The 27,906-nt window shown below is 49.3% G+C and overlaps 1 long non-coding RNA gene across 1 annotated transcript in view; it reads right to left on the reverse strand.

Annotated features, from left to right (window-relative positions):
* The window catches only part of LOC140389366 (uncharacterized), a 64,649-nt gene that overhangs the window by 15,949 nt on the left and 20,794 nt on the right, over window positions 1-27,906 (reverse strand). The window contains exon 2 of the long non-coding RNA XR_011934363.1: window positions 4-161. This is a non-coding gene — a long non-coding RNA (uncharacterized lncRNA). The remainder of the gene's footprint in view (window positions 1-3; window positions 162-27,906) is intronic.

Consider the following 27,906-nt stretch of genomic DNA (forward strand, 5'->3'; position numbering starts at 1 on the left):
TACCTGTTCGTATTGGCCATTGCGACTGGCTTGTATCAACTGCTCTTTCTTTCAGCTTCCATTTCTCTTCTCAATGTCCCAACGTGTTCTCGATTTCTCAAATTCCTCAGGAATGTTTGATTGGAGTCTTTCTTGAAAGTTCTCTTCGACCATCTACTGCCCTGAAAACTCCCAAAATTATTACTTTATATCATTTATCAGGGCTGGATACCTAGACTGGTCTTCTCATTCTATAATGGTTTACTTTATTTATAAATAGCCTCTGAAACATTTGAGTTATTTGTGTAAACCTGGGTTGAAAATTGCACCTTTAGTGACACTCACCTGCCAATAGCTTGCTCAGCCTTCTCATGTACCTTTTGACCTTGATCAATCATGCTTACCTCATCAGTTCCTTAATGCATCCTCCCAGGAATATTCCACCTCCAGCATCACACTAACTCCCAAAAGTTTCATTCCTTGAAATACTATCAGTTATTATTGTCCAATTCATAAGACTGGTTAAAAAGCTGTTTATAATAGTCATTCAGTTCAGCTGTTTTTATTCCTATTTTAAGCCATGTAGCTGTTTACTAAAATAAGTTATATTCTATATCCGCACACTAATGAACTTAAAAATTTCACCAAGCATTTTAATTCAGCAAGGTTAAATGAAAAACTGAACAGCTTTGTAGTACGTTGTCCAGTTTTGCTCCCATTAACACATTCAGCTATCTTACCTTTTTCCACTATTAGCACTCTTCAGTCCTAGCACCATTAACACTTCCCTTTATCTTGTGTCCACATCGCCTACGTCAGTCTCTGACCTATCCCTATCCTTCTATCCTGCCCCACCTCCTCCACTCACCTCTCCAACTATATAATTCATTACATTTCTAACCCCCTTCTGTTCTGTAGGAGGGAAACATTGGGTGGGAACATCCCAAAATTTGTCAGAGAGCCAGGCTCAGACTGAAAGCCAGCTTCACAGCTGAGTTTTCACTCCGGGTTTTCTGTCACTCAGTGCACAGAGAATCTATGGTTGTGGTTTGCGACATCACTCTGGTGGGACGGACCTGATACAGCCGGCAAGGCCAGCTCCACAGAGATCGGGGTGCCATCTTTAAAGGTGGCGCCCGATCTGCGCAAAGAAAAAGTCCCCCCCCCCCCAAGAGGACTCCCCCTCCCCACAAGCATTGCCACAATCCCCCCACGCAAGCATTGGGGTGAACCCCCCTCCCACCAAAGGCATCGGGGTGCTCCACCCCCCACACCCCCATCCACAAGCACTAGGGCGACTCTCCCTACACAAGGATTGGGCACTGCCCTCCACAAGTATCAGGGCAATCCCTTCCCCCCACCAAGGGCATTGGGCATTTATTCCCCTTCCCCCCAAAAGGCACCTGGCACTCCATCTCCAAGCCATTGGAGAAAGCGTCCCCATCACAAGCACGGGGCAACCCCTCACCAAAAGAATTGGGACACTCTTCCCCACCCCCACCCCCCAAACAATCATGAGGGCACTTGACCCCCCCTTCCCTAAAGGCATCAGGCACTCCTCTCCACTAAAGTCATTGAGACACTTGCCTCCCAGGTCACTGCCAGACATGTTCCTCCCATCCAGTGGATATACTTACCAGGTGCCGGGGTAGCACTCATAAAGAGCACCTGATCTGTCTATGAAGCTCTAAAGACAGCCAGTTTAAAACTGTGATTAGAAAAAACTCCTGCACAAAAGAGGAAGCTCTTCAGAGTTAATGGAGCATAAAGAGTTATAAAAGCAAACAAAGCAAACTCTCCTTTGAAATAGCCTGGACATGTCAATCAAGAGGCTTGTAAAAGGTAGTGGAATGTGAAATTGACTGTAAACAATGGAATTCAAACCTTTTAGCTTCTCGGCATGCCCAGAGGCTAGGAAAAGTTAAAGAGGAATGAAATTGACTGTGAAAAAGATCTTCAAAAGTTTCCAACACATCAAAGGGAACACTTTTACCTTCATCTAACAGACCTTTCAGCTTGCCATGCTGGAAGAGGCAGCAAAGGTTTCCAACAGATCGGAGGGAGGACTTTAAACTACAACTTGACACTTTGAAACACAGTTTCAAAGCTACAAAGGGAAGACCTGCTGCATGACCCCCAGCGCAGGAAAGACCCCCGAGCTGAGCCCTTCCAGCCCAACCCAAGACACCCCCAACACCCTTCGGCACCCTGGATGTACGTGTAGACCCCTTGTTCCCGTTTGGTGTCCAAGGCACCAGTTCCCCTCTTGTCAGGACCGGCACGAACTTACACTCAGTAACTCTCAGCTGAGTGTGGTGGTATCCCAGAAGCATCCCACGAGGCCATTTTGCCTCTCCCACCCGATTCAACTGGTCATTGCAATTCCCGCCTGGGGCTAATGGCCCAAGAGGATCGGCCCTACATCTCCATAAGACATAGGAGCATAATTAGGCCGCTCGGCCCATCAAGTATGCTCCACCATTCAATCATGGCTGATATTTTTCTCGTCCCCATTCTCCTGCATAACCCCTGATCCCCTTATTAATCAAAAACCATCTATCTCGGTCTTAAAGGCACACAGTGATTTGGCCTCCACAGCCTTCTGTGGCAAAGAATTCCTCAGATTCAACGCCCCTCTGGCTGAAGAAATTCCTCCTCAGCTCTGTTTTGAAGGATCGTCGCTTCATTCTGAGATTCTAGTTTTTCCTACGCGTGGAAACATCCTCTCCACCTCCACTCTATCCAGGCCTCTCAGTATCCTGTAAGTTCAATAAGATCCACCCTCATCCTTCTAAACTCCACCGAGTACAGACCCAGAGTCCTCAACTGTTTCTCATATGGCAAGCTCTTCATTCCGGGATCATTCTTGTGAACCTCCTCTGGAGCCTCTCCAAGGACAGCACTTCCTTCGTTAGATATGCATGAAAGAGACACATTAATTACCTTAATTTTTTCACTCTTTTGAGAACCTGGATTACCTTATGTTGCTTACTTCCTTTAAAACCCTGAAGCAGAAAACAGCAGAGATTTATCAGCTTTCAATTTCATTTTCTTTTTCTAATACTGTTATCTTGCTTACATTATCTTGCCCAAGCTGCGATCCTTGATTCATTATTAGTTTCTTTGAGCTTTCAGGAACAATCCTCTTCCTCCACCGTGAAGAATGACACAAAATCTACTACACGTTTGTCATTTCCTTATTTACATTTGCAATGCTATCTGTCTTTGTTTTTAAAGGGCCTACTTTACCCTTGCCTACTCGTCCATATCTAATGTGATAAAAAATCTCAGAGTTAATCTTTATATTCCTTTCAGTATTTCTGTTTGCAATAGTTTGTGTAGTACTGAATGAATTTGAATCTCGCGCCGCCAATTCTTTGCAAACCCATTCTGCTGCCTGTCTGAAAGATGGCCGCCCCAATTACTCATGACTGGGTGAGTCAGTAAAATAGTAAACACGGCGGAGAAAGACTATGCAGAGATAACCGATCCACTGGCTAATGTTCCAAGATTTCCTGGACCCTGGAATTAAGTGAACATGACAATGTTATTCCAGGAAGGAGGAAATAAAATAAACATGGAAAAGACCAGCTAGCCTGACATTCACCATCGGGAAAATATGAGGAAAATCCTTTTTACTCTCTGAGTGATTAGGATCTGGAATAGACTGCTTGTCTGTGTGGGGGAGGTAGATTTAATCATAGCTTTCAAAAGGGTAGTGGATGAGCTCCTGATGGGACATTGCAGGACCAAGGGGAAAGGATAGGGGGGTAGAACGAAATGAATTGTTCGGGGCCAGCACAATGTCAACAGGCTGAATGGCTTCCTTCTGCACAGTAATTGTTCTAAGATTCTATAACATCCCAATTCCTTACAGAGTACAATTTTTAACAAGAGAATTATGAAGGGTAACATCCTTTATTCTTGTCCATTTGATGTATAAGCTTTCTGGAGAATGAATAAAAATCTTTTTTCTTTTCCGTTGCTTTCTAGGTAATGCAGCAAATAAAAGAGAAAGTGATTTTCAAAGCACACAATTCGGTGAGGTAAGATGATTGAACTGAATTTCTGTTGCTTGAGGCCTGGAGAATTTGTTATACGGTCATGCGATGGAGTACATTAACATCATATTATTCAGGTACAAAGGGAGAGACTTTAAGCTAATTTTCCAAGCAGGAACTCCAGGGAATTGGATCCACTCATTCCAATGGGGGAATAACAGCAGGCAGGTTCTATCCTATCCCAGCACTTACCCAATATAAACCCGTTTACACCTTGAGAGCGTCAGATACATAAGAGTTACCAGCCACAATTGCCTTAACAGTCACAGACAGTGCTAGACCTGCCTTGATTTGAGGTTATAGTTGTGGCTAACGCAGTTTCAGATTTTAGTCATGCTCTCTTTAGTGAAGCAACAGGTTTCAAGCATTGACCCTTGGCCCACCACGGCCTCCTCTTCGAGCAGCTTGTCCTGATCTGTGAGACCTCCCTTCATTCTCCCAGTCAATTCCCAAAGCAATCCCTGACAGGCCACTCATGTCTGGAGGCAGCATATTTCAGCAAATCCCAATCCAGGGATCACCAAATTGAACTTTTTCAAACATTGACTGACTTTTTAAACCTCCTTGATATTTTCTTCCATGAAATGACCATCTTCTTTCTGAAAATGATCAAAGTCCGATCACGCCTCAGAGCATTCAATAGATCATTTTTGCCGTAACTCTTGTCCAAGATCTCGAATACACGATCCAAACAGTTAGCAGTATCCAACTGACAGGCAGCCAGTTCACAAAACACTTCCTTTCTGATTTTGCTTCCTGTAGGAAGTCAACACATCAACACAAGGTCCCCTACTTTATTTCATCTCTGTAAGCGGCTATCGCCACTCTTCATTAATATTGTTTCTAAACTCCGAGAACATTGGGCAATAATCATAGTCCAACTATGGCGCTAAGTTTTATGTCTGAATTTGGTTTCTTGGTTTCCAACCTGCATCTATAGACAACTATCCCAGTTCACCCTTCAATGGGATGTGAGCTTCTCAGCAAGGTCCGTCCCAATAGGCGGTCACCATGTTATATTCCAGAAGGCCAGGTGGAGAAGGATAGAACTAGAACTGATCTTCAAACATTATAGATAAATGTGGATTCATCTCTGAACCCAAAACATAGTTTCAATCTGTTCCTATATATAGCGGCACAAATCAATCAACAGTTAATGCCTATCACTTGCTGAGAATTAATGTACAATTAATATCTAACTTCTGGAATATAACGCCCTGCCACCCCTCCCCAAACTTCAAATATTCTCTCCTCCTTTACAGTACTTTAACATCTCCTCATGTGTGCTCAGTGACAAATGGGCGGCGCAGTGGCACGGTGACTGGCGCTGCTGCCTCACGGCGCCAGGGACCCGGATTCGATTCTGGACTTGGGTGACTGTTTGTGTGGAGTTTGCACTTTCTCCCCCTGTCTGCGTGGGTTTCCTCCCGGAGCTCCGGTTTCCTCCCACAGTCCAAAGATGTGGAGATTAGGTGGATTGACAATGATACATTACCACTTAGTGTCCAGGGATGTGCCAGTTAGGTCACAGGAATAGGGGTGGGGTAAGCAGTACAGTGGACCTCAGTGGAGTGCTCTTTTGACTGTTCGGTGCAGACTTGATGGGCTGAATGGCCTCCTTCTGCACCTCGGGACTCTGTGATATTCTGTTTGCTAATGTTCCCATTAAGTACTTGAGTCAACAGTGCTATACAAATGCAAGTTGTTGTTAAATTCATAAACTCACCTTCCTCCTGCTTTAAAACATTTTGGTTCCTTTTTATTTTCAGATTAAGAATCCTTTCCATTCCTCAAAATGGAAAGAAGGAGCGGCACTTGGTGAAGAGGTCTACAGGAAACTAAAAGAATGGATTTCACTGCGCTGGGCGGTGTCAGCGACATTATTAATGATTGCGAGCAAACTGGATGAAATCAAACACACATCATCTACAACTTGTGTCGTTGGCTCCTCAATGGCAGTTCCAGGCACCCTGTCTGTTTTTGGAGCACTTGCAGCGATTGTATTAACAGGCTGTTTTGCCACACCACTGGTAGTGGCAGCTGCAGCTGGAACCACTGCAGCCTTGAGTGGCTCCGCTACAGCTGGAATAGCGAAGTTAGTCAATAACTATCAATCCAGTAATCAGATGAGTGAAGCAAAGAAGGTCATTGAATCTGACGCACTTGGTGTTGAAGAAATACACCAGCTCTTGGATCTCCTTCACATTCTTCACAAAGCTATCAAAATATACCTTGGACGAGATTCTTTCCAGCTTTGTTATGACGGGTGCTGCCATGACTATGGGGCTGAGATTTGAGCCTGGAGATTTCCTTCTCAGGCAGAAACAGAAAGGAATGAAAAATATGGCAACCTCGCCAGAAATTAATGAAATACTGAAGTTATTCCCTCCAATGATGGAGGACTTGATAGTTATTGGAAAACAAGCTATAGAACATAGAACATTACAGCGCAGTACAGGCCCTTCGGCCCTCAATGTTGCGCCGACCTGTGAAACCACTCTAAAACCCATCTACACTATTCCCTTATCGTCCAGATGTCTATCCAATGACCATTTGAATGCTCTTAGTGTTGGCGAGTCCACTACTGTTGCAGGCAGGGCATTCCACGCCCTTACTACTCTCGGAGTAAATAACCTACCTCTGACATCTGTCCTATATCTATCTCCCCTCAATTTAAAGCTATGTCCCCTCGTGCTAGACATCACCATCCAAGGAAAATGTCTCTCACTGTCCACCCTATCCAATCCTCTGATCATCTTGTATGCCTCAATTAAGTCGCCTCTTAATCTTCTTCTCTCTAACGAAAACAGCCTCAAGTTCCTCAGCCTTTCCTCATACGTTTTTCCCTCCCTACCAGGCAACATACTGGTAAATCTCCTCTGCACCCTTTCCAATGCATCCACATCCTTCCTATAATGCGGCGACCAGAATTGCATGCAATACTCCAAATGCGGCCGCACCAGAGTTTTGTACAGCTGCAACATGACCTCATGGCTCCGAAACTCAACCCTCTACCAATAAAAGCTAATACACCATACGCCTTCTTAACAACCCTATCAACCTGGGTGGTAACTTTCAGGGATCTATGTACATAGGCACCGAGATCTCTCTGCTCATCCACACTGCCAAGAATCTTACCATTAGCCCAGTACTGTGTGTTCCTGTTATTCCTTCCAAAATGAATCACCTCACACTTTTCTGCATTAAACTCCATTTGCCACCTCTTAGCCCAGCGCTGCAGCTTATCTATGTCCCTCTGTAACTTGTAACATCCTTCCGCACTGTCCACAACTCCACCGACTTTAGTGTCATCTGCAAATTTACTCACCCATCCTTCTACGCCCTCCTCCAGGTCATTTATAAAAATGACAAACAGCAGAGGCCCCAAAACAGATCCTTGTGGTGCACCACTAGTAACTGGACTCCAGTCTGAACATCTCCCATCAACCACCACCCTTTGTCTTCTTCCAGCTAGCCAATTTCTGATCCAAACTGCTAAATCACCCTGAATCCCATGCATCCGTATTTTTTGCAGTAGCCTACCGTGGGGAACATTATCAAACGCTTTACTGAAATCCATATACACCACATCAACTGCTTTACCCTCATCCACCTGTTTGGTCACCTTCTCAAAGAACTCAATAAGGTTTGTGAGGCACGGCCTACCCTTCACAAAACCGTGTTGACTATCTCTAATCAAATTATTCCTTTCCAGATGATTATACATCCTATCTCTCATAAACCTTTCCAAGATTTTGCCCACAACAAAAGTAAGGCTCACTGGTCTATAGTTACCGAGGTTGTCTCTACTCCCCTTCTTGAACAAGGGGACAACATTTGCTATCCTCCAGTCTTCTTGCACTGTTCCTGTAGGCAAAGATGACTTTAAGATCAAAGCCAAAGGCTCAGCAATCTCCTCCCTAGCTTCCCAGAGAATCCTAGGATAAGTCCCATCCGGCCCAGGGGACTTATCTATTTTCACACTTTCCAGAATTGCTAACACCTCCTCCTTATGAACCTCAAGCCCTTCTAGTCTAGTAGCCTGAATCTCAGTATTCTCGACAACATTGTCTTTTTCCTGTGTGAATACTGACGAAAAATATTCATTTAGCACCTCTCTGATCCCCTCGGACTCCAAGCACAACCTCCCACTACTGTCCTTGATTGGCCCTACTCTTACCCATGTCATTTGTTTATTCCTGACATAACTATAGAAAGCTTTAGGGTTATCCTTGATCCTACCTGCCAAAGACTTCTCATGTCCCCTCCTGGCTCTTCTTAGCTCTCTCTTTAGGTCTGTCCTAGCTAACTTGTAAGTGAATTATCAAAAGCCAAGATCGGGCTAGGGCAGCACAATAAACATTCTATATGTGGGGTCACACCTCCTGTCAAACTTTTCCCTTCACCATCTTTATCGTGAAAGTAACTATGTCACGGTGGTATTGTCACTGGAATAGTAATCTAGTTGGGGGCCGGTTTACCTCAGTTGGCTGGACAGCTGGTTGATGATGTAGAGCAAGGCCAGCAGTGTGGGTTCAACTCCCCTACCGGCTGAGGTTATTCATGAAGGTCCCGCATTCCCAACCTTGCCCCTCACCAGAGGTATGCTGATCCTCAGCTTAAATCGCCACCAGTCAGCTCCCCTCCTCAAAGGGGAAAGCAGCCTGTGGTCATCTGGAACTACGGTAACTTTACTTATTAATGTAAGACCCAAGATATATCATAGATTATCATAGAATTTACAGTTCAGAAGGAGGCCATTCGGCCCAGCGAGGCTGCACCGGCTCTTGGAAAGAGCACCCTAACCAAAGTCAACACCTCCACCCTATCCCCACAACCCAGTAACCCCACCCAACCAACACCAAGGGCAGTTTTGGACACTAAGGGCAATTTATCATGGCCAATCCATCTAACCTGCACATCTTTGGACTGTGGGAGGAAACCGGAGCACCCGGAGGAAACCCACGCACACACGGGGAGGATGTGCAGACTCCGCACAGACAGTGACCCAAGCCGGATTCGAAGCTGGGACCCTGGAGCTGTGAAGCAATTGTGCTATCCACAATGCTACCGTGCTGCCACAGACGGCGCAGCTCCTGTCACTGTCTGAGACAGAAACCACAGACGGTGCAGCTACTGTAGGTGTCGGAGAGACAAACCACAGACGGTGCAGCTACTGTAGGTGTCTGAGACAGAAACCACAAACGGTGCAGCTACTGTAGGTGTCTGAGAGACAAACCACAGACGGTGCAGCGACTGTAGGTGTCTGAGACGGAAACCACAGACGGTGCAGCGACTGTAGGTGTCTGAGAGACAAACCACAGACGGTGCAGCGACTGTAGGTGTTTGAGAGAGAAACCACAGATGGTGCAGCTACTGTAGGTGTCTGAGAGACAAACCACAGACGGTGCAGCGACTGTAGGTGTCTGAGACGGAAACCACAGACGGTGCAGCGACTGTAGGTGTCTGAGAGACAAACCACAGACGGTGCAGCGACTGTAGGTGTCTGAGAGAGAAACCACAGATGGTGCAGCTACTGTAGGTGTCTGAGAGACAAACCACAGACGGTGCAGCGACTGTAGGTGTCTGAGAGAGAAACCACAGACGGTGCAGTTACTGTAGGTGTCTGAGAAACCACAGACGGTGCAGCTACTGTAGGTGTCTGAGAGAGAAACCACAGACGGTGCAGTTACTGTAGGTGTCTGAGACGGAAACCACAGACGGTGCAGCTACTGTAGGTGTCTGAGAGACAAACCACAGACGGTGCAGCGACTGTAGGTGTCTGAGAGAGAAACCACAGACGGTGCAGCTACTGTAGGTGTCTGAGAGAGAAACCACAGACGGTGCAGCGACTGTAGGTGTCTGAGAGAGAAACCACAGATGGTGCAGCTACTGTAGGTGTTTGAGACGGAAACCACAGACGGTGCAGCGACTGTAGGTGTCTGAGAGAGAAACCACAGACGGTGCAGATACTGTAGGTGTCTGAGAGAGAAACCACAGATGGTGCAGCTACTGTAGGTGTTTGAGACGGAAACCACAGACGGTGCAGCGACTGTAGGTGTCTGAGAGAGAAACCACAGACGGTGCAGATACTGTAGGTGTCTGAGACGGAAACCACAGACGGTGCAGCTACTGTAGGTGTCTGAGAGAGAAACCACAGACGGTGCAGCTACTGTAGGTGTCTGAGACGGAAACCACAGACGGTGCAGCTACTGTAGGTGTCTGAGAGATAAACCACAGACGGTGCAGCTACTGTAGGTGTCTGAGACGGAAACCACAGACGGTGCAGTTACTGTAGGTGTCTGAGAGACAAACCACAGACGGTGCAGCTACTGTAGGTGTCTGAGACGGAAAACACAGGCGGTGCAGCGACTGTAGGTGTCTGAGAAACCACAGACGGTGCAGCTACTGTAGGTGTCTGAGAGATAAACCACAGACGGTGCAGCTACTGTAGGTGTCTGAGACAGAAACCACAGACGGTGCAGTTACTGTAGGTGTCTGAGAGACAAACCACAGATGGTGCAGCTACTGTAGGTGTCTGAGACGGAAACCACAGGCGGTGCAGCGACTGTAGGTGTCTGAGAAACCACAGACGGTGCAGCTACTGTAGGTGTCTGAGACAGAAACCACAGACGGTGCAGCTACTGCAGGTGTCTGAGACGGAAACCACATACGGTGCAGCTACTGTAGGTGTCTGAGAGAGAAACCACAGACGGTGCAGCTACTGTAGGTGTCTGAGAGATAAACCACAGACGGTGCAGCTACTGTAGGTGTCGGAGACGGAAACCACAGACGGTGCAGCTACTGTAGGTGTCTGAGAAACCACAGGCGGTGCAGCGACTGTAGGTGTCTGAGAAACCACAGACGGTGCAGCTACTGTAGGTGTCCGAGAGATAAACCACAGACGGTGCAGCGACTGTAGGTGTCTGAGAAACCACAGATGGTGCAGCTACTGTAGGTGTCTGAGACGGAAACCACAGACGGTGCAGCGACTGTAGGTGTCTGAGAAACCACAGACGGTGCAGATACTGTAGGTGTCTGAGACGGAAACCACAGACGGTGCAGCGACTGTAGGTGTCTGAGAAACCACAGACGGTGCAGCTACTGTAGGTGTCTGAGACAGAAACCACAGACGGTGCAGCTACTGTAGGTGTCTGAGACGGAAACCACAGACGGTGCAGCTACTGTAGGTGTCTGAGACGGAAACCACAGGCGATGCAGATACTGTAGGTGTCTGAGAGATAAACCACAGACGGTGCAGTTACTGTAGGTGTCTGAGAGATAAACCACAGATGGTGCAGCTACTGTAGGTGTCTGAGAGATAAACCACAGACGGTGCAGTTACTGTAGGTGTCTGAGACGGAAACCACAGGCGATGCAGCGACTGTAGGTGTCTGAGAAACCACAGACGGTGCAGCTACTGTAGGTGTCTGAGAGACAAACCACAGACGGTGCAGCTACTGTAGGTGTCTGAGACGGAAACCACAGACGGTGCAGCTACTGTAGGTGTCTGAGACGGAAACCACAGATGGTGCAGCTACTGCAGGTGTCTGAGACGGAAACCACAGACAGTGCAGCTACTGTAGATGTTTGAGACGGAAACCACAGACAGTGCAGCTACTGTAGATGTTTGAGACGGAAACCACAGACAGTGCAGCTACTGTAGGTGTCTGAGAGATAAACCACAGACGGTGCAGCTACTGTAGGTGTCGGAGACGGAAACCACAGACGGTGCAGCTACTGTAGGTGTCTGAGAAACCACAGGCGGTGCAGCGACTGTAGGTGTCTGAGAAAGAAACCACAGATGGTGCAGCTACTGTAGGTGTCTGAGAAACCACAGACGGTGCAGTTACTGTAGGTGTCTGAGAAACCACAGACGGTGCAGCTACTGTAGGTGTCTGAGAAAGAAACCACAGATGGTGCAGCTACTGTAGGTGTCTGAGACGGAAACCACAGACGGTGCAGCGACTGTAGGTGTCTGAGAAACCACAGACGGTGCAGCTACTGTAGGTGTCTGAGACAGAAACCACAGACGGTGCAGCCACTGTAGGTGTCTGAGACGGAAACCACAGACGGTGCAGCTACTGTAGGTGTCTGAGACGGAAACCACAGGCGATGCAGATACTGTAGGTGTCTGAGAGATAAACCACAGACGGTGCAGTTACTGTAGGTGTCTGAGAGATAAACCACAGATGGTGCAGCTACTGTAGGTGTCTGAGAGATAAACCACAGACGGTGCAGTTACTGTAGGTGTCTGAGACGGAAACCACAGGCGATGCAGCGACTGTAGGTGTCTGAGAAACCACAGACGGTGCAGCTACTGTAGGTGTCTGAGAGACAAACCACAGACGGTGCAGCTACTGTAGGTGTCTGAGACGGAAACCACAGACGGTGCAGCTACTGTAGGTGTCTGAGACGGAAACCACAGATGGTGCAGCTACTGCAGGTGTCTGAGACGGAAACCACAGACAGTGCAGCTACTGTAGATGTTTGAGACGGAAACCACAGACAGTGCAGATACTGTAGGTGTCTGAGACGGAAACCACAGACAGTGCAGTTACTGTAGGTGTCTGAGACAGAAACCACAGACGGTGCAGTTACTGTAGGTGTCTGAGAGATAAACCACAGACGGTGCAGTTACTGTAGGTGTCTGAGACGGAAACCACAGACGGTGCAGCGACTGTAGGTGTCTGAGAAACCACAGACGGTGCAGCTACTGTAGGTGTCTGAGAGACAAACCACAGACGGTGCAGCTACTGTAGGTGTCTGAGAAACCACAGACGGTGCAGCGACTGTAGGTGTCTGAGAAACCACAGACGGTGCAGATACTGTAGGTGTCTGAGACGGAAACCACAGACGGTGCAGCGACTGTAGGTGTCTGAGAAACCACAGACGGTGCAGCTACTGTAGGTGTCTGAGACAGAAACCACAGACGGTGCAGCTACTGTAGGTGTCTGAGACGGAAACCACAGACGGTGCAGCTACTGTAGGTGTCTGAGACGGAAACCACAGGCGATGCAGATACTGTAGGTGTCTGAGAGATAAACCACAGACGGTGCAGTTACTGTAGGTGTCTGAGAGATAAACCACAGATGGTGCAGCTACTGTAGGTGTCTGAGAGATAAACCACAGACGGTGCAGTTACTGTAGGTGTCTGAGACGGAAACCACAGGCGATGCAGCGACTGTAGGTGTCTGAGAAACCACAGACGGTGCAGCTACTGTAGGTGTCTGAGAGACAAACCACAGACGGTGCAGCTACTGTAGGTGTCTGAGACGGAAACCACAGACGGTGCAGCTACTGTAGGTGTCTGAGACGGAAACCACAGATGGTGCAGCTACTGCAGGTGTCTGAGACGGAAACCACAGACAGTGCAGCTACTGTAGATGTTTGAGACGGAAACCACAGACAGTGCAGCTACTGTAGATGTTTGAGACGGAAACCACAGACAGTGCAGCTACTGTAGGTGTCTGAGAGATAAACCACAGACGGTGCAGCTACTGTAGGTGTCGGAGACGGAAACCACAGACGGTGCAGCTACTGTAGGTGTCTGAGAAACCACAGGCGGTGCAGCGACTGTAGGTGTCTGAGAAAGAAACCACAGATGGTGCAGCTACTGTAGGTGTCTGAGAAACCACAGACGGTGCAGTTACTGTAGGTGTCTGAGAAACCACAGACGGTGCAGCTACTGTAGGTGTCTGAGAAAGAAACCACAGATGGTGCAGCTACTGTAGGTGTCTGAGACGGAAACCACAGACGGTGCAGCGACTGTAGGTGTCTGAGAAACCACAGACGGTGCAGCTACTGTAGGTGTCTGAGACAGAAACCACAGACGGTGCAGCCACTGTAGGTGTCTGAGACGGAAACCACAGACGGTGCAGCTACTGTAGGTGTCTGAGACGGAAACCACAGGCGATGCAGATACTGTAGGTGTCTGAGAGATAAACCACAGACGGTGCAGTTACTGTAGGTGTCTGAGAGATAAACCACAGATGGTGCAGCTACTGTAGGTGTCTGAGAGATAAACCACAGACGGTGCAGTTACTGTAGGTGTCTGAGACGGAAACCACAGGCGATGCAGCGACTGTAGGTGTCTGAGAAACCACAGACGGTGCAGCTACTGTAGGTGTCTGAGAGACAAACCACAGACGGTGCAGCTACTGTAGGTGTCTGAGACGGAAACCACAGACGGTGCAGCTACTGTAGGTGTCTGAGACGGAAACCACAGATGGTGCAGCTACTGCAGGTGTCTGAGACGGAAACCACAGACAGTGCAGCTACTGTAGATGTTTGAGACGGAAACCACAGACAGTGCAGATACTGTAGGTGTCTGAGACGGAAACCACAGACAGTGCAGTTACTGTAGGTGTCTGAGACAGAAACCACAGACGGTGCAGTTACTGTAGGTGTCTGAGAGATAAACCACAGACGGTGCAGTTACTGTAGGTGTCTGAGACGGAAACCACAGACGGTGCAGCGACTGTAGGTGTCTGAGAAACCACAGACGGTGCAGCTACTGTAGGTGTCTGAGAGACAAACCACAGACGGTGCAGCTACTGTAGGTGTCTGAGAAACCACAGACGGTGCAGCTACTGTAGGTGTCTGAGAGACAAACCACAGACGGTGCAGTTACTGTAGGTGTCTGAGAGAGAAACCACAGATGGTGCAGCTACTGTAGGTGTCTGAGAGACAAACCACAGACGGTGCAGCTACTGTAGGTGTCTGAGACAGAAACCACAGATGGTGCAGCTACTGTAGGTGTCTGAGAGACAAACCACAGACGGTGCAGCTACTGTAGGTGTCTGAGACGGAAACCACAGATGGTGCAGTTACTGTAGGTGTCTGAGAGACAAACCACAGACGGTGCAGCTACTGTAGGTGTCTGAGACAGAAACCACAGACGGTGCAGCTACTGTAGGTGTCTGAGACAGAAACCACAGACGGTGCAGCTACTGTAGGTGTCTGAGAGACAAACCACAGACGGTGCAGCTACTGTAGGTGTCTGAGACAGAAACCACAGATGGTGCAGCTACTGTAGGTGTCTGAGAGACAAACCACAGATGGTGCAGCTACTGTAGGTGTCTGAGACGGAAACCACAGATGGTGCAGTTACTGTAGGTGTCTGAGAGACAAACCACAGACGGTGCAGCTACTGTAGGTGTCTGAGACGGAAACCACAGACGGTGCAGCTACTGTAGGTGTCTGAGACGGAAACCACAGACGGTGCAGCTACTGTAGGTGTCTGAGACAGAAACCACAGATGGTGCAGCGACTGTAGGTGTCTGAGACAGAAACCACAGACGGTGCAGCTACTGTAGGTGTCTGAGAGACAAACCACAGACGGTGCAGCTACTGTAGGTGTCTGAGACGGAAACCACAGACGGTGCAGCTACTGTAGGTGTCTGAGACGGAAACCACAGACGGTGCAGCTACTGTAGGTGTCTGAGACGGAAACCACAGATGGTGCAGATACTGTAGTTGTCTGAGACGGAAACCACAGACGGTGCAGCTACTGTAGGTGTCTGAGAGAGAAACCACAGACGGTGCAGCGACTGTAGGTGTCTGAGAAACCACAGATGGTGCAGATACTGTAGGTGTCTGAGAGATAAACCACAGACAGTGCAGATACTGTAGGTGTCTGAGACGGAAACCACACACGGTGCAGCTACTGTAGGTGTCTGAGAGAGAAACCACAGATGGTGCAGATACTGTAGGTGTTTGAGACGGAAACCACAGATGGTGCAGATACTGTAGGTGTCTGAGAGAGAAACCACAGACGGTGCAGCGACTGTAGGTGTCTGAGAAACCACAGATGGTGCAGATACTGTAGGTGTCTGAGAGATAAACCACAGACAGTGCAGATACTGTAGGTGTCTGAGAAACCACAGGCGATGCAGATACTGTAGGTGTCTGAGAGATAAACCACAGACAGTGCAGCTACTGTAGGTGTCTGTGAGAGAAACCACAGATGCTGCAGATACTGTAGGTGTCTGAGACAGAAACCACAGACGGTGCAGATACTGTAGGTGTCTGAGACGGAAACCACACACGGTGCACCTACTGTAGATGTTTGAGACGGAAACCACAGACAGTGCAGCTCCTGTAGATGTTTGAGACGGAAACCACAGACAGTGCAGATACTGTAGGTGTCTGAGACAGAAACCACAGATGGTGCAGCGACTGTAGGTGTCTGAGACAGAAACCACAGACGGTGCAGCGACTGTAGGTGTCTGAGACGGAAACCACAGACGGTGCAGCGACTGTAGGTGTCTGAGGCGGAAACCACAGACGGTGCAGTTACTGTAGGTGTTTGAGAATAAACCACAGATGGTGCAGATACTGTAGGTGTCTGAGACAGAAACCACAGACGGTGCAGCTACTGTAGGTGTCTGAGAGAGAAACCACAGATGGATCAGATACTGTAGGTGTCTGAGAGACAAACCACAGATGGTGCAGCTACTGAGGTGTCTGAGACGGAAACCACAGACGGTGCAGATACTGTAGGTGTTTGAGACGGAAACCACAGACGGTGCAACTACTGTAGGTGTCTGAGAGACAAACCACAGACGGTGCAGCTACTGTAGATGTTTGAGACGGAAACCACAGACGGTGCAGCTACTGTAGGTGACTGAGACGGAAACCACAGACGGTGCAGCGACTGTAGGTGTCTGAGAAACCACAGACGGTGCAGCTACTGTAGGTGTCTGAGAAACCACAGACAGTGCAGCTACTGTAGATGTTTGAGACGGAAACACAGACAGTGCAGATACTGTAGGTGTCTGAGACGGAAACCACAGACGGTGCAGCAACTGTAGGTGTCTGAGGCGGAAACCACAGACGGTGCAGCTACTGAGGTGTCTGAGATGGAAACCACAGACGGTGCAGCTACTGTAGGTGTTTGAGAATAAACCACAGATGGTGCAGATACTGGAGGTGTCTGAGAGACAAACCACAGACAGTGCAGCTACTGTAGATGTTTGAGACGGAAACCACAGACAGTGCAGATACTGTAGGTGTCTGAGACAGAAACCACAGACGGTGCAGCTACTGTAGGTGTCTGAGAGACAAACCACAGACGGTGCAGTTACTGTAGGTGTCTGAGAGAGAAACCACAGATGGTGCAGCTACTGTAGGTGTCTGAGAGACAAACCACAGATGGTGCAGCTACTGTAGGTGTCAGAGACAGAAACCACAGATGGTGCAGCTACTGTAGGTGTCTGAGAGACAAACCACAGACGGTGCAGCTACTGTAGGTGTCTGAGACGGAAACCACAGATGGTGCAGTTACTGTAGGTGTCTGAGAGACAAACCACAGACGGTGCAGCTACTGTAGGTGTCTGAGACAGAAACCACAGACGGTGCAGCTACTGTAGGTGTCTGAGAGACAAACCACAGACGGTGCAGCTACTGTAGGTGTCTGAGACAGAAACCACAGATGGTGCAGCTACTGTAGGTGTCTGAGAGACAAACCACAGACAGTGCAGATACTGTAGGTGTCTGAGACAGAAACCACAGACGGTGCAGCTACTGTAGGTGTCTGAGAGAGAAACCACAGATGGTGCAGCTACTGAGGTGTCTGAGACGGAAACCACAGACGGTGCAGATACTGTAGGTGTTTGAGACGGAAACCACAGACGGTGCAGCTACTGTAGGTGTCTGAGACGGAAACCACAGACGGTGCAGCGACTGTAGGTGTCTGAGAAACCACAGACGGTGCAGCTACTGTAGGTGTCTGAGACGGAAACCACCGAAGGTGCAGCTACTGCAGGTGTCTTAGAAACCACAGGCGGTGCAGCTACTGTAGGTGTCTGAGACGGAAACCACAGGCGGTGCAGCTACTGTAGGTGTCTGAGACGGAAACCACAGACGGTGCAGCGACTGTAGGTGTCTGAGAAACCACAGGCAGTGCAGCTACTGTAGATGTTTGAGACGGAAACCACAGACGGTGCAGATACTGTAGGTGTCTGAGAAACCACAGGCGATCCGGATACTGTAGGTGTCTGAGAGATAAACCACAGACGGTGCAGCTACTGTAAGTGTCTGAGACGGTAACCACAGACGGTGCAGCTACTGTAGGTGTCTGAGAGTAAACCACAGACGGTGCAGCTACTGTAGGTGTCTGCGAGAGAAACCACAGACGGTGCAGCTACTGTAGGTGTCTGCGAAAGAAACCACAGACGATGCAGCTACTGTAGGTGTCTGAGAGATAAACCACAGACGGTGCAGCTACTGTAGGTGTCTGAGACAGAAACCACAGATGGTGCAGCTACTGTAGGTGTCTGAGAGACAAACCACAGACGGTGCAGCTACTGTAGGTGTCTGAGACGGAAACCACAGATGGTGCAGTTACTGTAGGTGTCTGAGAGACAAACCACAGACGGTGCAGCTACTGTAGGTGTCTGAGACAGAAACCACAGACGGTGCAGCTACTGTAGGTGTCTGAGAGACAAACCACAGACGGTGCAGCTACTGTAGGTGTCTGAGACAGAATCCACAGATGGTGCAGCTACTGTAGGTGTCTGAGAGACAAACCACAGACAGTGCAGATACTGTAGCTGTCTGAGACAGAAACCACAGACGGTGCAGCTACTGTAGGTGTCTGAGAGAGAAACCACAGATGGTGCAGCTACTGAGGTGTCTGAGACGGAAACCACAGACGGTGCAGATACTGTAGGTGTTTGAGACGGAAACCACAGACGGTGCAGCTACTGTAGGTGTCTGAGACGGAAACCACAGACGGTGCAGCGACTGTAGGTGTCTGAGAAACCACAGACGGTGCAGCTACTGTAGGTGTCTGAGACGGAAACCACAGACGGTGCAGCTACTGCAGGTGTCTTAGAAACCACAGGCGGTGCAGCTACTGTAGGTGTCTGAGACGGAAACCACAGGCGGTGCAGCTACTGTAGGTGTCTGAGACGGAAACCACAGACGGTGCAGCGACTGTAGGTGTCTGAGAAACCACAGGCAGTGCAGCTACTGTAGATGTTTGAGACGGAAACCACAGACGGTGCAGATACTGTAGGTGTCTGAGAAACCACAGGCGATCCGGATACTGTAGGTGTCTGAGAGATAAACCACAGACGGTGCAGCTACTGTAGGTGTCTGAGACGGTAACCACAGACGGTGCAGCTACTGTAGGTGTCTGAGAGTAAACCACAGACGGTGCAGCTACTGTAGGTGTCTGCGAGAGAAACCACAGACGGTGCAGCTACTGTAGGTGTCTGCGAAAGAAACCACAGACGATGCAGCTACTGTAGGTGTCTGAGAGATAAACCACAGACGGTGCAGCTACTGTAGGTGTCTGCGAGAGAAACCACAGACGGTGCAGCTACTGTAGGTGTCTGCGAGAGAAACCACAGATGGTGCAGTTACTGTAGGTGTCTGAGACAGAAACCACAGACGGTGCAGATACTGTAGGTGTTTGAGACGGAAACCACAGATGGTGCAGATACTGTAGGTGTCTGAGAGAGAAACCACAGACGGTGCAGCGACTGTAGGTGTCTGAGAAACCACAGATGGTGCAGATACTGTAGGTGTCTGAGAGATAAACCACAGACAGTGCAGATACTGTAGGTGTCTGAGACGGAAACCACACACGGTGCAGCTACTGTAGGTGTCTGAGAGAGAAACCACAGACGGTGCAGCGACTGTAGGTGTCTGAGAAACCACAGATGGTGCAGATACTGTAGGTGTCTGAGAGAGAAACCACAGATGGTGCAGATACTGTAGGTGTTTGAGACGGAAACCACAGATGGTGCAGATACTGTAGGTGTCTGAGAGAGAAACCACAGACGGTGCAGCGACTGTAGGTGTCTGAGAAACCACAGATGGTGCAGATACTGTAGGTGTCTGAGAGATAAACCACAGACAGTGCAGATACTGTAGGTGTCTGAGAAACCACAGGCGATGCAGATACTGTAGGTGTCTGAGAGATAAACCACAGACAGTGCAGCTACTGTAGGTGTCTGTGAGAGAAACCACAGATGCTGCAGATACTGTAGGTGTCTGAGACAGAAACCACAGACGGTGCAGATACTGTAGGTGTCTGAGATGGAAACCACACACGGTGCACCTACTGTAGGTGTCTGCGAGAGAAACCACAGACGGTGCAGCTACTGTAGGTGTCTGCGAGAGAAACCACAGATGGTGCAGTTACTGTAGGTGTCTGAGACAGAAACCACAGACGGTGCAGATACTGTAGGTGTTTGAGACGGAAACCACAGATGGTGCAGATACTGTAGGTGTCTGAGAGAGAAACCACAGACGGTGCAGCGACTGTAGGTGTCTGAGAAACCACAGATGGTGCAGATACTGTAGGTGTCTGAGAGATAAACCACAGACAGTGCAGATACTGTAGGTGTCTGAGACGGAAACCACACACGGTGCAGCTACTGTAGGTGTCTGAGAGAGAAACCACAGACGGTGCAGCGACTGTAGGTGTCTGAGAAACCACAGATGGTGCAGATACTGTAGGTGTCTGAGAGAGAAACCACAGATGGTGCAGATACTGTAGGTGTTTGAGACGGAAACCACAGATGGTGCAGATACTGTAGGTGTCTGAGAGAGAAACCACAGACGGTGCAGCGACTGTAGGTGTCTGAGAAACCACAGATGGTGCAGATACTGTAGGTGTCTGAGAGATAAACCACAGACAGTGCAGATACTGTAGGTGTCTGAGAAACCACAGGCGATGCAGATACTGTAGGTGTCTGAGAGATAAACCACAGACAGTGCAGCTACTGTAGGTGTCTGTGAGAGAAACCACAGATGCTGCAGATACTGTAGGTGTCTGAGACAGAAACCACAGACGGTGCAGATACTGTAGGTGTCTGAGATGGAAACCACACACGGTGCACCTACTGTAGGTGTCTGAGACGGAAACCACACACGGTGCACCTACTGTAGATGTTTGAGACGGAAACCACAGACAGTGCAGCTCCTGTAGATGTTTGAGACGGAAACCACAGACAGTGCAGATACTGTAGGTGTCTGAGACAGAAACCACAGACGGTGCAGCTACTGTAGGTGTCTGAGACAGAAACCACAGACGGTGCAGCGACTGTAGGTGTCTGAGACGGAAACCACAGACGGTGCAGCGACTGTAGGTGTCTGAGGCGGAAACCACAGACGGTGCAGTTACTGTAGGTGTTTGAGAATAAACCACAGATGGTGCAGATACTGTAGGTGTCTGAGACAGAAACCACAGACGGTGCAGCTACTGTAGGTGTCTGAGAGAGAAACCACAGATGGATCAGATACTGTAGGTGTCTGAGAGAGAAACCACAGATGGTGCAGCTACTGAGGTGTCTGAGACGGAAACCACAGACGGTGCAGATACTGTAGGTGTTTGAGACGGAATCCACAGACGGTGCAACTACTGTAGGTGTCTGAGAGACAAACCACAGACAGTGCAGCTACTGTAGATGTTTGAGACGGAAACCACAGACGGTGCAGCTACTGTAGGTGACTGAGACGGAAACCACAGACGGTGCAGCGACTGTAGGTGTCTGAGAAACCACAGACGGTGCAGCTACTGTAGGTGTCTGAGAAACCACAGACAGTGCAGCTACTGTAGATGTTTGAGACGGAAACCACAGACAGTGCAGATACTGTAGGTGTCTGAGACAGAAACCACAGACGGTGCAGCGACTGTAGGTGTCTGAGACGGAAACCACAGACGGTGCAGCTACTGTAGATGTTTGAGACGGAAACCACAGACAGTGCAGATACTGTAGGTGTCTGAGACAGAAACCACAGACAGTGCAGCTACTGTAGGTGTCTGAGACAGAAACCACAGACGGTGCAGCGACTGTAGGTGTCTGAGACGGAAACCACAGACGGTGCAGCGACTGTAGGTGTCTGAGGCGGAAACCACAGACGGTGCAGCTACTGAGGTGTCTGAGACGGAAACCACAGACGGTGCAGCTACTGTAGGTGTTTGAGAATAAACCACAGATGGTGCAGATACTGTAGGTGTCTGAGAGACAAACCACAGACAGTGCAGCTACTGTAGATGTTTGAGACGGAAACCACAGACAGTGCAGATACTGTAGGTGTCTGAGACAGAAACCACAGACGGTGCAGCTACTGTAGGTGTCTGAGAGAGAAACCACAGATGGTGCAGATACTGTAGGTGTCTGAGAAACCACAGACGGTGCAGATACTGTAGGTGTTTGAGACGGAAACCCCAGATGGTGCAGATACTGTAGGTGTCTGAGAAACAACAGACGGTGCAGCTACTGTAGGTGTCTGAGAGAGAAACCACAGATGGTGCAGATACTGTAGGTGTCTGAGAGACAAACCACAGATGGTGCAGCTACTGAGGTGTCTGAGACGGAAACCACAGACGGTGCAGATACTGTAGGTGTTTGAGATGGAAACCACAGACGGTGCAGCTACTGTAGGTGTCTGAGACGGAAACCACAGACGGTGCAGCGACTGTAGGTGTCTGAGAAACCACAGACGGTGCAGCTACTGTAGGTGTCTGAGACGGAAACCACAGACGGTGCAGCTACTGTAGGTGTCTGAGAAACCACAGGCGGTGCAGCTACTGTAGGTGTCTGAGACGGAAACCACAGACGGTGCAGCTACTGTAGGTGTCTGAGACGGAAACCACAGACGGTGCAGCGACTGTAGGTGTCTGAGAAACCACAGGCAGTGCAGCTACTGTAGATGTTTGAGACGGAAACCACAGACGGTGCAGATACTGTAGGTGTCTGAGAAACCACAGGCGATCCGGATACTGTAGGTGTCTGAGAGATAAACCACAGACGGTGCAGCTACTGTAGGTGTCTGAGACGGTAACCACAGACGGTGCAGCTACTGTAGGTGTCTGAGAGTAAACCACAGACGGTGCAGCTACTGTAGGTGTCTGAGAGAGAAACCACAGACGGTGCAGCGACTGTAGGTGTCTGAGAAACCACAGATGGTGCAGATACTGTAGGTGTTTGAGACGGAAACCACACACGGTGCAGCTACTGTAGGTGTTTGAGACGGAAACCACAGATGGTGCAGTTACTGTAGGTGTCTGAGACGGAAACCACACACGGTGCAGCTACTGTAGGTGTCTGAGACGGAAACCACAGACGGTGCAGATACTGTAGGTGTCTGAGAAACCACAGACGGTGCAGCTACTGTAGGTGTCTGCGAGAGAAACCACAGATGGTGCAGATACTGTAGGTGTCTGAGACGGAAACCACACACGGTGCAGCTACTGTAGGTGTTTGAGACGGAAACCACAGATGGTGCAGTTACTGTAGGTGTCTGAGAGAGAAACCACAGACGGTGCAGCGACTGTAGGTGTCTGAGAAACCACAGATGGTGCAGATACTGTAGGTGTCTGACAGATAAACCACAGACAGTGCAGATACTGTAGGTGTCTGAGACGGAAACCACACACGGTGCAGATACTGTAGGTGTCTGAGAGATAAACCACAGACAGTGCAGATACTGTAGGTGTCTGAGAAACCACAGGCGATGCAGATACTGTAGGTGTCTGAGAGATAAACCACAGACAGTGCAGCTACTGTAGGTGTCTGTGAGAGAAACCACAGACGGTGCAGATACTGTAGGTGTCTGAGACGGAAACCACAGATGGTGCAGTTACTGTAGGTGTCTGAGACAGAAACCACAGACGGTGCAGATACTGTAGGCGTCTGAGACGGAAACCACACACGGTGCACCTACTGTAGGTGTCTGAGAGACAAACCACAGACGGTTCCAGGCACCCACTACCATCTGTGTAAAAAAACTTGCCTCATACATCTCCTCTAAACCTTGCCCCTCGCACCTTAAACCTAGGCCCCCGAGTAATTGACCCCTCTATCCTGGACAAAAGCCTCTGACTATCCACTCTGTCTATGCTCCTCATAATTTTGTAGACCTCTATCAGGTCTCCCCTCAACCTCCATCGTTACAGTGAGAACAAACCGAGTTTATTCAAATCTCCTCATAGCTAATGCCCTCCATACCAGGCAACGCCCTGGTAAATCTCTTCTGCACCGTCTCTAAAGCCCCCACATCCTTCTGGTAGTGTAGCGACCAGAATTGAACACTACACTCCAAGTGTGGCCTAACTAAGGTTCTATACAGCTGCAACATGACTTGCCAATTCTTATACTCAATGCCCTGGCCAATGAAGGCAAGCATGCCGTATGCCTTCTTGACTACCTTCTTCTCCTGTGTTGCCCCTTTCAGTGACCTGTGGACCTGTACACCAAGATCTCTTTGACTGTCAATACTCTTGAGGGTTCTACCATTCACTGTATATTCCCTACCTGCATTAGACATTCCAAAATGCATTACCTCACATTTGTCCGGATTAAACTCCATCTGCCATTTCTCCGCCTAAGTCTCCAATCGATCTAAATCCTGCTGTATCCTCTGACAGTCCTCATCACTATCCGCAATTCCACCAACCTTTGTGTCGTCCGCAAACTTACTAATCAGACCAGTTACATTTTCCTCCAAATCATTTATATATACTACGAACAGCAAAGGTCCCAGCACTGATCCCTGCCGAACACCACTAGTCACCACCCTCCAATCAGAAAAGCACCCTTCCACTGCTACCCTCTGTCTTCTATGACTTAGCCAGTTCTGTATCCATCTTGCCAGCTCACCCCTGATCCTGTGTGACTTCACCTTTTGTACCAGTCTGCCATGAGGGACCTCTCCTCCAGACTTTCCCCCTCGCACCTTAAACCGATGTCCCCTAGTAATTGAATTTTCCACCCTGGGAAAAAGCTTCGGACTATCCACTCTGTCCATACCACTCATAATTTTGTAAACCTCTATCAGGTCACTCCTCCCCCTTAGTAATTCCAGTGAAAACAAAATCAGATTCCGACATCTCGAGGGACTCTGGAGGTGTGGCGGCTGGAGGGCTTTCCCAGCATTCTCCGGCCGCGTTGCGCTCAAGCGAGAGCCCAACACGGCAGGAGATTCGCACCCCGAATCATCTACTCCTGACTTTGTGAGTAGATAATGTAGGATTAATGTACAAAACACAAATCCATTCACCAAGTTACATTTTTGAAACTGATATTCGATCGATCTTGCTATAATTTCAAGCATTGAGAAATTAGAGAATACACAGACGAATGACATGCTCTTCAACACAGTTACAGATATTATAGCACAAATGTATCAGCCATACAGCACTCTCACCTCCCAGTCAGAAACTTATTTATTCAAATCCTACTCCATAGATTTCAGCAAATAATCTCGTCCGCCTCAGCAGTGCAGGATTGAGGGAGTGAGCGATGGTTATCTGACCAATATTTATCTTTTAACCGCCATCATTCAAAAAATAGACTGCCTGGTCATTATTTCATAGCTGTTTGTGATGCTGCTGCCTTTCCTGCATTATAACAGGAACTATACTGCAAAAGTATTTCATTGACGTAAAGTGCTTTGGAATTTCCTGAAATTGCTACAGACACTACGGAAATGCAATTCCTCCTTTCTGCTATATAAACATCATTTTTGTTTGTGCAGGCTCTGTCTGGAGGACTTGGGGTAGCAATTAACGTGACTACCTTGGTCTACGCTGCCTTCGAACTCACAAAGGGAGCCAAGTCTGAAGCTGGAGAATCCCTGAGGATCGCAGCTCAAAAAATCCAGGATAATATAGCGGATATCAACAACACCTTGGATGAAATGGAGTAAGTTTTAAGAATGTGGTTGCATTGGAGAGAGTGCTGAGGAGATTCCCCAGGGTGTTGCCTGGGTTGGAGTGTTTCAGCTATGAAGAAAGGCTGGAGTTCTCCTTCGAGCAGAGAAGGCAGAGGTGCCTGATAGAGGTGTACAAAATTATGAGGGACATAGAAAGAAACTTTTCCCCTTAGTAGAGGGCTCATTCACCGGGGAGCATTGGTTCAAGGTACAGGGCAGTAGGTGAAGAGGGGTTTTGAGAGAAAACCTTGAGAGTTGTGGGAATGTGGAAGTCACTGCCTCAAAGGGTGATTCAGGTGAGAACCCTCACAGCACCTGAGAAGAATTTGGATGAGCTTTTGAAATGACACAGCTTACAAAGCTCCAGACCAAGTGCTGGAAATTGGGATTAGACTAAATAGATGCTTGATGGCTGACACACACGTGATGGGCCGAAGGGCCTCTTTCTGTGCTGTAAAACTCTATAAACTGATTCTGGATTACTCGTGGGAGCTACAATCGGACCTTGTGACAGCCAGTTGTTAAATTTGGAATCACGGAATGTGCATTGTATTTAACATAATACATTGTCAAACATTGGAATGACAAAGCAGGGTACCCATGGCTTGTTAAACTGAAAGAGAATTCAAGCTAATTTGTTTTATTGGCCTATTTAAGCAGGTTTAAAATTCTACATTACCTGTTTATTTTCTTTTTATAAACTTAGAGTACCCAATTCTAATTTTTCCATTAAGGGCCAATTTAGCTTGGTCAATCCATCGACCCTGCACATCTTTGGGTTACCCACGCAGACACGGGGAGAATGTACAAACTCCACACAGACAGTGACCCTGGGAAGGGATCGAACCTGGGTCCTCGGTGCTGTGAGACAGCAGTGCTAACCACTGTGCCACCGTGCCGCCCAACATTATCTGTTTTTAACACTTTGACCCCAAGAATCACATGATCCAATCAATGGTGGACCAAGGCTTCCATTAGATAGCCCAGACCAATGACTGCAGAGATTTCTGGGATCAAACTGTATACACAATTTGGCCAGGTGCTCCAACCAGTATGGGTGCGTGAGGAGCATCTGCTGGCAGGGGGGTTAGGGAAGGGAAATTAGTGGTGAATCTGAATCCCAAAGGCTGAGCTGATTCTCCGGTCCCCCAGCAGTCTGTTTCCCAGTGTCGCGCCATTCACTGGTGGTGGGATTCTCCACTTCCACCGCTTGTCAATGGGATTCCGGTCAGCTTTAAAATTGATGCGAGGCAGGATAAGGCCCTTAAATGGACACTTGAGATCCTAATTGGGGGGTTTCCCACCCGATGCCATGCCCACCCAAGGGAGATATTGTGGGTGGGATTCTCCCATTCGGCGGCAGAGTGTCCACGCTGTCAGAAACTATGTCGCGTTTCACGACTTCGTGAACGGGCCGCTGGGAGTACCGATTCTGGGGCCGGATTCTCCCATTTGGCAGCAGAGTGTCCACGCTGTCGGAAACGCCGTCGCGTTTAACGACTTCGTGAACGGGCCGCTGGGAGCACCGATTCTGGCACCTAAGGCGCTGGAGTGGTTCACGCTGCTCCAGCCTCACATCCCGGCGCGATCTGTGCGCCGCTCCAACCCGCGCATGCGCAGTGGTGCTGGTGTCAACGAGGACATGCGCAGTGGCACCAGTGTCAACGAGGACATGCACAGTGGCACCAGCGCTAACCCGCGCATGAGCGGTGGCCTCCCTCAACATGCCGGCCCCAACGCAACATGGCACGGGAGTTCAGGGGCCGGCGCATAAGAAAATAGGCCTGGGAAGCGAGAGGCCTGCCCACCGGTCGGTAGGCCCCGATCGCAGGTCAGGCCCCATCGGAGGCCCCCCCCCTGGGGTCGGAGCCCCCTTCCCTGCCCTACAAATCCCCCCCCCCCCACACCACCCACCACCAGGCCACCCCCCGACCCTGCACGCAGAGTTCCTGCCGTCTGCGACCAGGTGTGGACGGTGGCGGCGGGACTTTGGCTTTTTAGAGCGGCCGCTCGGCCCATCCAGGCCGGAGAATCAGCAGCCCGGCCGCGTAGAGCGGCCTGCGACCGGCACCAATGCGGAGAATTGCGTGCCGGCGTTGGGACGGCGTGGCGCGGTTGCGGGGATTCTCCAGCCCGGCGCGGGGCTGGGAGAATCCCGCCCTGTGTCTGGATTTGGGAGGGCGAATTCTAT

This window comes from Scyliorhinus torazame, chromosome 14, assembly GCF_047496885.1.
Source record: "Scyliorhinus torazame isolate Kashiwa2021f chromosome 14, sScyTor2.1, whole genome shotgun sequence".
NCBI classification, from domain to species: Eukaryota; Metazoa; Chordata; class Chondrichthyes; order Carcharhiniformes; family Scyliorhinidae; genus Scyliorhinus; species Scyliorhinus torazame.